We start from the raw sequence: 8,887 nt of genomic DNA, 5'->3' as shown, positions 1-8,887 counted from the left end.
GCGCCTAAGTAACGCAGCCGGACCATCTGTGGATGCTCTAGCTGCCGACGTGGCTGGGATGCAGGAAAGGTGTGCGTGCGTGGTACTCTGGTCTCCGCACACGTCTCCTTACACTGGGCGACAACAGCTGCGGGAGTAGCAGCCGCTGGTTTCGCAAGACAGTAAAGAGGTTCAAAAAACAATTAAGCAGGCGAGACTCCGAAGTAAACGAGCGCCTGGTTTTCCAGAAAGAAACGCAGGCAATTCTAAAAGAGAGCAAAAAACAGATTAAAGCGCCCCTGGTTCAAATGATGCCTCAAATGAGTCCCAGTTGATGGTGATTAAATTCCGGACTATCTCTATCATCTATCTATCATCTATCTATCTATCTATCTATCTATCTATCTATCTATCTATCTATGCTTTAGTTGAGATTCCTGCATGGCAGGGGGTTGGACTAAATGACCATTGGGATCTCTTCCAACTCCACAGTTCTATGATTCTATCTATATCTTCTGTAGGGCAGCGAATTTGAGAGTAAGTCCAAATCTCACATTAGTAAATACTGACTTTTATTTTATTTTAATTTTTGAATTCCTAAGGGAAGTGTACAGATCTTGAAACCACCACTTTGGTTTCACTCTGGAAAGGTCAAAAAAGGCTAATGGATTTCATCGCTTGGATCCGTGTGCGTGGCTGCGCTTGCGGGTGCGCGTAAGGAGAACGAGGCTGCGGGAATGAGCACAGACTGGCAAGTGTTCAGGAGCTCCTCGAACCCTCCCCCTTATTTAGAAAAAAAAGTGTTCAGGTTGAATGCAAAACGTCTCCCTGCTGCTTCAGCTTCCTATTCTGACTCCCCACCCCTTTGAAAATTCGGAGGGACATGGCAATCGTGTCGCAGTAAGTTGGGGAGGAGACGTGGCTCAGCGGCAGAGCATCTGCTTGGAGTGCAGAAGGTCCAGTGTTCAACTCCCGGCATCTCCCCTTGCCCGAAACCCCGGAGAGCCTCTGCCGGTCCGTGTGGACAATACTGAGCTTGATAATAGGCCAGTTGTCTGACTTAGTACGTTCTCCGTTCCTATGCAACCGGTCAGCTCCTAACGCGCAAAGTTGTATCCCACATTAGTTCCAGCCGAGACGTACCTGTAGATCTCGGTGCGTTGACGGAGCAGCTTACCGTATTTTGCAGAGGTGCTTAACAAGGATAACTGGGAAGCTCATTTTAGTGCCCACGTGCTGAGTCAGGATCGAGGTGAAAGTCTATAAAAATAAAGGAACAACTAAGAACACCCCGAACCTGAAAATCACGTCGAGGGAGGGGGGGATCTGTTTCCTTCAGCTGAGTGGAACGTGGTTTGAAATGTGTTGATGATGAAACTCAGTACTTATCGCGCCCTCCCTCCTTGCACAGCTCTGCATTTACTAACCTGTTACCTACCTACACGCATTCCATTTAGAGAACACACACACACACACACACACACACACAGAGAGAGAGAGAGAGAGAGAGAGAGAGAGAGAGAGAGAGAGAGTCTGCAGTGTATCGTGTGTTCTGATTGGAACAGGAACTTGTTCCCAAAGAGACATTTTTGCGTCGCCCAAGATCTGATAGTGGGAGGTGGGGAAAGGGGAGAAGGAGGAAAAAAAGTGGGGGGGGAGGGGATCTCAGGGCAGGAAGGAAGGTTTCATTTTTTGCTGCCTTTGTACATTTCAAAACCTGTGAAAGCAACCGACGTGTTCTGCTGTGCTTGTATCTCCACCTACCCACACACCCCAAGCTTCCCGTGTAAAGCAAAAACAGCTCTGGTTAATAATCAATTGTAGATCAGAGTGTGTGTTGTGCGTACATAAGACGGGGTGGGTGAGAATGTGGAGGTTTGCACGTTTCGGCTGCATGGCCTACGAATTTAGGTATGAAATCTCTCTCTCTCTCTCTCTCTCTCTCTCTCTCTCTCTCTCTCTCCCTACTCCTCCTTGATTTGGCCTACTGACACCCCCAGCGCGACGGCATCCTTGGAAGTGTTGAGATCCGACAGAACCCTTTCAACCAGCATAGGATCTGTCATGTCTCGGGTAAACGAATCCTCCACGTGCTTTTTTAAAATTTTAATTATTTTTTTTACTGACCCAGTACCAGCTCTCCATCTGCAAGCGCTGCAGGTGGAGCATCTCTATGGGAAGAGAGGGAAGAAGCAAAGGCCTGGTATCCCGAGGTGTTCTCATTGTCCAGAATGAACGGAGAATGAAAGGTCTTCCGCTTCTACAGCTCCCCCCTCCCACAAACAGGTATTTAAAGACACAGCAATATCGCTTGTGTGTAACTGATGAATTCATTAGTGTAATGCGCTTAAGCTTAATTAGAAAGTGCACCTTAAATCCCCAGATTTGCTGTTGGTTTTGTTTGTTTGTTTGTTCAGGCATATATGTTCATTTGGGATTCTGGGTTGCCTCCAGGAGGCTCCTCTGCAAGTGTCAACTGTTTTGGGCTCTCCCTGAGTGAACTAAGTTATGATCAGAAACATCTCCCCACAGTTTTTTCTTCCTCTGTCCTTCTTCCTCCACCCGTACTTAGGCAGAAATATTAGCTTTGCACTCACTCAAGGAGCTGCCACAAGCTAAGGCATGCACAACGTTATTTCTGCAATTGCTTAGATTATTGTGACCCACCTTTCTCAAAAGGCTGAAGGTGGATAATGGCACCACAGCCATTTAAGGCACCACACAACACACACCTGTGAATCCTGCAATTGAAATCAGGGAAACGAGGAATATTTTTTATTAAGAGACACCTCTCATTTCCCCATTTTAGCTGCATTAAAAAAACTGGTTCTAGTCCTCATGGTTCCATCTCCTTAACATTTAGGGGAAAATCTTTAACTTTTTTTAAAAAAAAAATCAGCTGTAGTAGATCCCCAGTGAGAGAAAAATGCTAGTCAGTGCCTCTGAATACAGATGAATATAGACGCGTAAGCATACACCTTTATATTCTTGTCCTAATCTACAATCCTTTTTAAGTTAAAGGCTTTGGATTTGAGGGCTTCAATTCCCCTTGAAAGCACTGGGGCTGTAGCAGCTTACACCCAAATCCTTTAGTTGGGCAGTGTGGATGGGGCTGTCTGTAAATATTTTGCACTTGACATTCTTAAGGCACTTGAATATCAATATGGTTCATATCACTGATGAGAAAAGTTGTGTGACATTGCTACCATTAGGACCAGCAGCTACAACTATAACAACAGTTTCCACTTGACTACAGTTTATTGACTTGACTACAAACTCTGTATTTCCATTTGTGCAGAGGAATGATCCACCAAATGAGTTTTTCTTTGTATTCTAGCATTCTAATGCTGTATGTCCAACAGCAGAAAGTCTATGATGGAGAGTTTCTCTCTTTCTCTCTCACACACCTCTCCAACTCTTCATGCAGTAAGGAAGTCTAACTAAGTGAAGATTGCCTCTTCACAAGACTTTCTGATTTATGGTGTGTGGAAAGTCTGTAACAAGGACAGCTATATTTGTCTGAAGCTGCATGCTGATTCCAGTTAGCCAATGTTGGAGAACGACATTTGAAGCAACACAACAGAAGCTGAACTTTTCATGTAGACACATTTTCATGGTAGGTGTCCATGAAAAGCTGGCCACCCATGAGGAAATATTTTTTATTTCTGCAGAAGATTCCAGGGTGACATTACAGCTTGCAACTTTAAACTAGAATTGGCCCAATAATAGACATCTCAAGAACCTTTACTAAATTCCTTGTGGTGAGTTCTCTTGGTAACCAGGCTGGTGCTTTCTCAGTGTTGGTGCTACAGCTAAGGAACTGCTTCTCCAGTGAAGCCCTCCAGGCCACTGGAATTATTCCATTTGAAATATAGTTTATCTAGGCTGTGAATGTACCGCACATTTAAGTCGCATTCCTCCCTTCAAAGACTCTTGGGAACTGTAGTTTATGAAGGACACTAGGCACTTCAGGGGATAAATTACAACTCCCAGGATTATTTGGAAGCTTTAATTGCATGTTAAATGTTAATAAAGACTTTTTGCTTTCTCAGGTGCTTGTCTGACATGTGTTCTGCTTATAAAATGATTTTTTTAAAGTGATATTTTGAATTTTGAGCATTTTCAAGTTTCACTTCAGAGACTTTCCTTTTTGGAATACTCCGTTTAAAAAAACACTTCAATCTTTTAAATCTTAGTAAATTTTAAGAATACTGGTAAAAAGGTAAAAAAGGTAAAGGACCCCTGGACAATTAAGTCCAGTCAAAGGCGACTATGGAGTGCAATGCTCTTCTCGCTTCAGGCCGAGGGAGCCAACATTTGTCCACAGACAGCTTTCCAGGTCATGTGGCCAGCATGACTAACCTGCTTCTGGCACAAACATGGTCCTCTTACACATAGAATCATAGATTGTAGAGTTGGAAGGGACCCTGAGGATCATCTAGTCCAACCCCCAGCAATGCAGGAATATGCAACTGTCCCATATGGGGATCGAACCTGCAACCTTGGCATTATAAGCACCACACTCTAACTAACTGAGCTAACCAGGCTAACATGCCTTTTTAAAAACAATCATATATATTGCACAATTTAAAACTGGTAATGCTGAGAACATTAAGCTTTGGAGAATATGTCTGATTTTTATTTTTATTTTACTCTGATTTTTGAGCAGACACAAATTGAGGTGTTTTGCTGGACCCAATGGAGGGTTGAAACTTTCTCTTCTGTGTGGTAGTCCTCATACCCTCTTCTTAAACCTGCTATTGCCCCAAGAGAGAAGCTGCCATGGATGTTCCAAAGGAAAGTGGGCACATTTACCTTCCCAGTCTACACTCTATGATCAAGGGGAACCATTTGGAGTTTGAGAGATCAAGATGGCTGAACTCTGTTTTTCAGGCTGCCTGTGTTTATTCCCATGCGCACCTTCATCTGGCTCTTTGGTTCTACACCCTGAGTTAAGTTTGGGCCTCTAGAGGATTGGTTCAAACACTGGGAGAGCTTCTACCTGTGCCCAGCCCAGTAATTCATATGAACACAGTCAAGGATTCTTCTGGGCCCACTTCAAAATGTACCATTGTTCTCTCTCCATTCCCTTCTCTTTCTCCTTTTGGTTTCTCTCTGTTGCTCATATTTTCCAGTCTTAAACTTCATCTCTCATATTTCTATTTTAGTTTCAGTTGAAATATTTTTTTTTTAAAGCATGAAAACTTGTCAGTACTTTAGTGTCAATTTCTCCTAATGTACACATTTTTAATGCAATTTTGCCTGATATGCACAATTCAGCAATGATTTTTCACCAATATGGTGCAATTTTTTTTGCACTCCTTTGCATAATTTATTTGCACACATTATTCAGTTGAAGAATGGCATAACAAAATTCAGAGAAGGGCAAACTTTAAAGGGCAGTTTTGGTTTGGTTTGTATATTGTTTCAGATAATGCAAATTAGGTAGATTTGCATGAATTTCTATACTGGTCCTAATCCACAGTGGCTGAACAACAGAATCTGGTGGCTGTGGTGGGTTAGAAGAGAAAGGGCCTTTATTGTTTGAACTGTGTTCTAAAAGGGAACATTATGGATTGACACAAATAGCAACTGTTTCCCCCTAGAGGAAGCTTTTGAAACTGTTACAAGAGTTGGATTGGGGGAATTTCCAGCTGCAAGATAAAAATTGTGTGACTGTAGGATTGACCTTGAATTTCTTAAGTGTTATGGCAGATGGAAAGGAAAAAATAGACCAGTCAATTCCTGAAAGAACAACAAGGTCTGGGAAGACCTGGCAGCAACCTAGGAGGGCCTCAACATCGGGCCCCCTGCTTCCTCTGCGGCTGTACCAGTACCTTCTAAATCAAGAGGAATGTCAACAGAAGAGACTTTAGCGCTGGCATTAAGTAAGATAAATGACTCATTGGAACAGCTTAACAAGAAAGTGGATGTGGCAACTACTAAAATCGATTTAAATACAGAAAGTATAAATAATCTGGGACAAAAGGTGAATACCAATACAGAAACCATGCAGAAATTGATTCAAGAATCTACCTTGATACGGCAGACTGCGGAGGAAGCTAGGGAAAAAGCTGTTGCTGTGGAATGTAAAGTAACACAACTGGAGAGAGAGAGAGTCCCAGCCCTACAGAGGCAACTTGATGACCATAAGTTGACGCTTTCTATGACTGAACTTAAAGAAAAACAGATGAATCTGAGGATCAGAGCTTTACCTGAATCGGAGAAGGATAGTCTGATAGACTTTCTTACGCAGGAATTTGCTGATTTTTGGGACTTGGACTTGGAGCAAGAGGAGTTCAGAATTGTGAGAGCCTTCAGACTTAGAAGAGGAGGGGAAAAAGAGAAGAATAGAATAAGAGACTGTTTGATCACCCTCCAAACTAAAGAAGAGAGAGACAGAATTTTGGGTTGGCACTACCAGAAGACCTTGGAAGTACAACAGTCAAGAGTGGAAATTTTTAAAGACGCCCCGAAATATCTTTTGGATCTCAGATCTAACTATGGAGATTTGGTGGCCCTATTGAGAAGGAATAAAATCATCTTCAGGTGGGAATTTCCCCAAGGTCTATCTTTCAGTTTCAAAGGAAGGAAAATAAAAATAAGATCAGTAGAAGACAAAGTAAAGTTCTTGTATAATCACGAAGAAGATCTGCAGAAGGAACTTGGAAAAGACCCAAGAGCATCGGATAGAAGATCACCAGATAGAGGACTAGAGCAAAAAGCATTGGACAGAAGATCATCAAATAGAGGAATAGTGGATATAGCAACATTATCCTTTGGACTGGACCCCCCAGTGATGTGACACCAACACTACTAACAGAAGAAGAGCAAGCATTGGATGCAGTTGGAGGAAAATCAGATTAATTATATCATGGCATTGCAAGTATTGAGTTGGAATGTGAATGGACTGAACTCCCTGGAAAAAAGATGGAGAGTCTTTCATTTATTGAAAAAAGAACAATTGGACTTGATTTGCCTACAAGAAACACATGTGATAAGGCTACACAGGAAGATATTGAGTAATAAAAGATTGGGCCATGAATTTATTTCATCAGATAAAGTTAAAAAAAGAGGTGTAGTTCTTTATGCAAAGGAGAGCCTATCACCGAAATTTATATTCAAAGATGACCAAGGAAGATTTGTTGCAATTGAAATCCAATCACAAGGAGAGAAATTCTTGATAGTAGGCACTTATGCACCAAATGAAGGAAAATCGGAATTTTTTAAGAAGTTACATGAGACTCTGTTGGATTATATGGATTACAATATGATTTTGATGGGAGATATGAATGGAGTGGTGTCTACAAATATGGATAAGGCACAGAGACAGGTAATTACCAAAGATGGTAGACTACCAAAAACCTTCTTTGACATGACTGAAAATATGGATTTAGTTGATATCTGGAGAATGAAGAATCCTCTGGGAAGAGAGAGAACTTTCTTCTCTGAGGCTAAAATGACATGGACAAGAATTGACCAAATATGGGTAACTAGAGGACTGGCTCCAAAGACCAGCAAAGTGGAGATTTGCCCCAAAACTTGTTCTGACCATAATGCTGTGAAGATGGAATTGAAATTGACGCCAATTGGTTCTTTTAGATGGAGGATGAATGATACTTTATTTAGGAATGAAGAAGTGACCAAGAAGGCCCAAAAAACCTTGAGAGATTATTTTGAGATAAATATGAATACTACAGTGGAAAAAAGAGTAATCTGGGACGCAAGTAAAGCGGTTATGAGAGGATTTTTGATACAACAGAATGCAATTAAGAAGAGAACCCAAAAAGAAAAAAAAGATAAAATCCTGGAGAAAATAAAGGAAGGAGAGAAGAAACTGAGAGCAAAACCAAAGTCACAGGAGATCCTGAAAGAGATAAAGTTATACCAAGTACAATATATGAAAATGATGAATCAGGAAATAGAATGGAAGATTAAACAGATGAGACAAAAGACATTTGAATCGGCAAATAAGTGTGGAAAATTGTTGGCTTGGCAAATGAAAAAAAGACAAAAACTTAATACTATTACGAATTTGGAAGTGGAAGGAAAGAATGTACAGAACCCAGTGGAGATCAGGAAGTGCTTCCAGAGGTACTTTAAACAACTTTATACACAGGAGAAGCAGAAAGAAATGGACATTGATCGATTTTTGAAAATAAATGGACTACAGAAAATCTCTCAGGAAAATAAGTTAATGTTGAACTATAAAATAACGGATCAGGAGGTGGAAGGGGCCATCCACAATATGCAATTAGGTAAATCTCCAGGACCAGATGGTTTGACTTCAAGATACTACAGATCTTTGAAAGAATGGTTAATACAACCATTGAAGGAAGTCTGTAATGAAATTTTGGAAGGGAGAAAGGCACCAGAGTCGTGGAAGGAAGCTTACATTACACTTATACCAAAAACAGAGACTGAAAAGACACAGCTTAAGAACTACCACCCCATATCGCTGCTTAATGTGGATTACAAAATTTTTGCAGACATTTTGGCTAAAAGATTAAAAAAGGTTCTAGTAGAAGAAATTCATAAAGACCAAGCGGGCTTTCTCCCGGGCAGACATTTGTCTGACAACATGAGGAATATAATTAATATTCTAGAAAAATTACAAGTGAATATCAATACCAAGGCAGTTTTGATATTTGTGGACGCAGAGAAAGCTTTCGATAATATTTCTTGGAATTTTATGAAGACGAATTTACAGGGGATGGGGGTAGGTCAAGGCTTTGAAAATGGTATAGGTGCAATTTATTCAGAACAAAAGACAAAATTAATTGTGAACAATGTAGTGACAGAAGAGTTTAAGACTGAGAAAGGAACACGACAAGGCTGCCCAATCTCTCCATTGCTTTTCATATCGGTCCTGGAGGTATTGTTAAATATGACTAGAAAGGACCAAGAG

Source organism: Podarcis cretensis (genome assembly GCF_951804945.1).
Source record: "Podarcis cretensis genome assembly, chromosome: 6".
In the NCBI taxonomy this organism is placed as follows: Eukaryota; Metazoa; Chordata; class Lepidosauria; order Squamata; family Lacertidae; genus Podarcis; species Podarcis cretensis.
The sequence above is the reverse complement of the archived record's forward strand: the minus strand, read 5'-3'. Positions refer to the sequence as shown.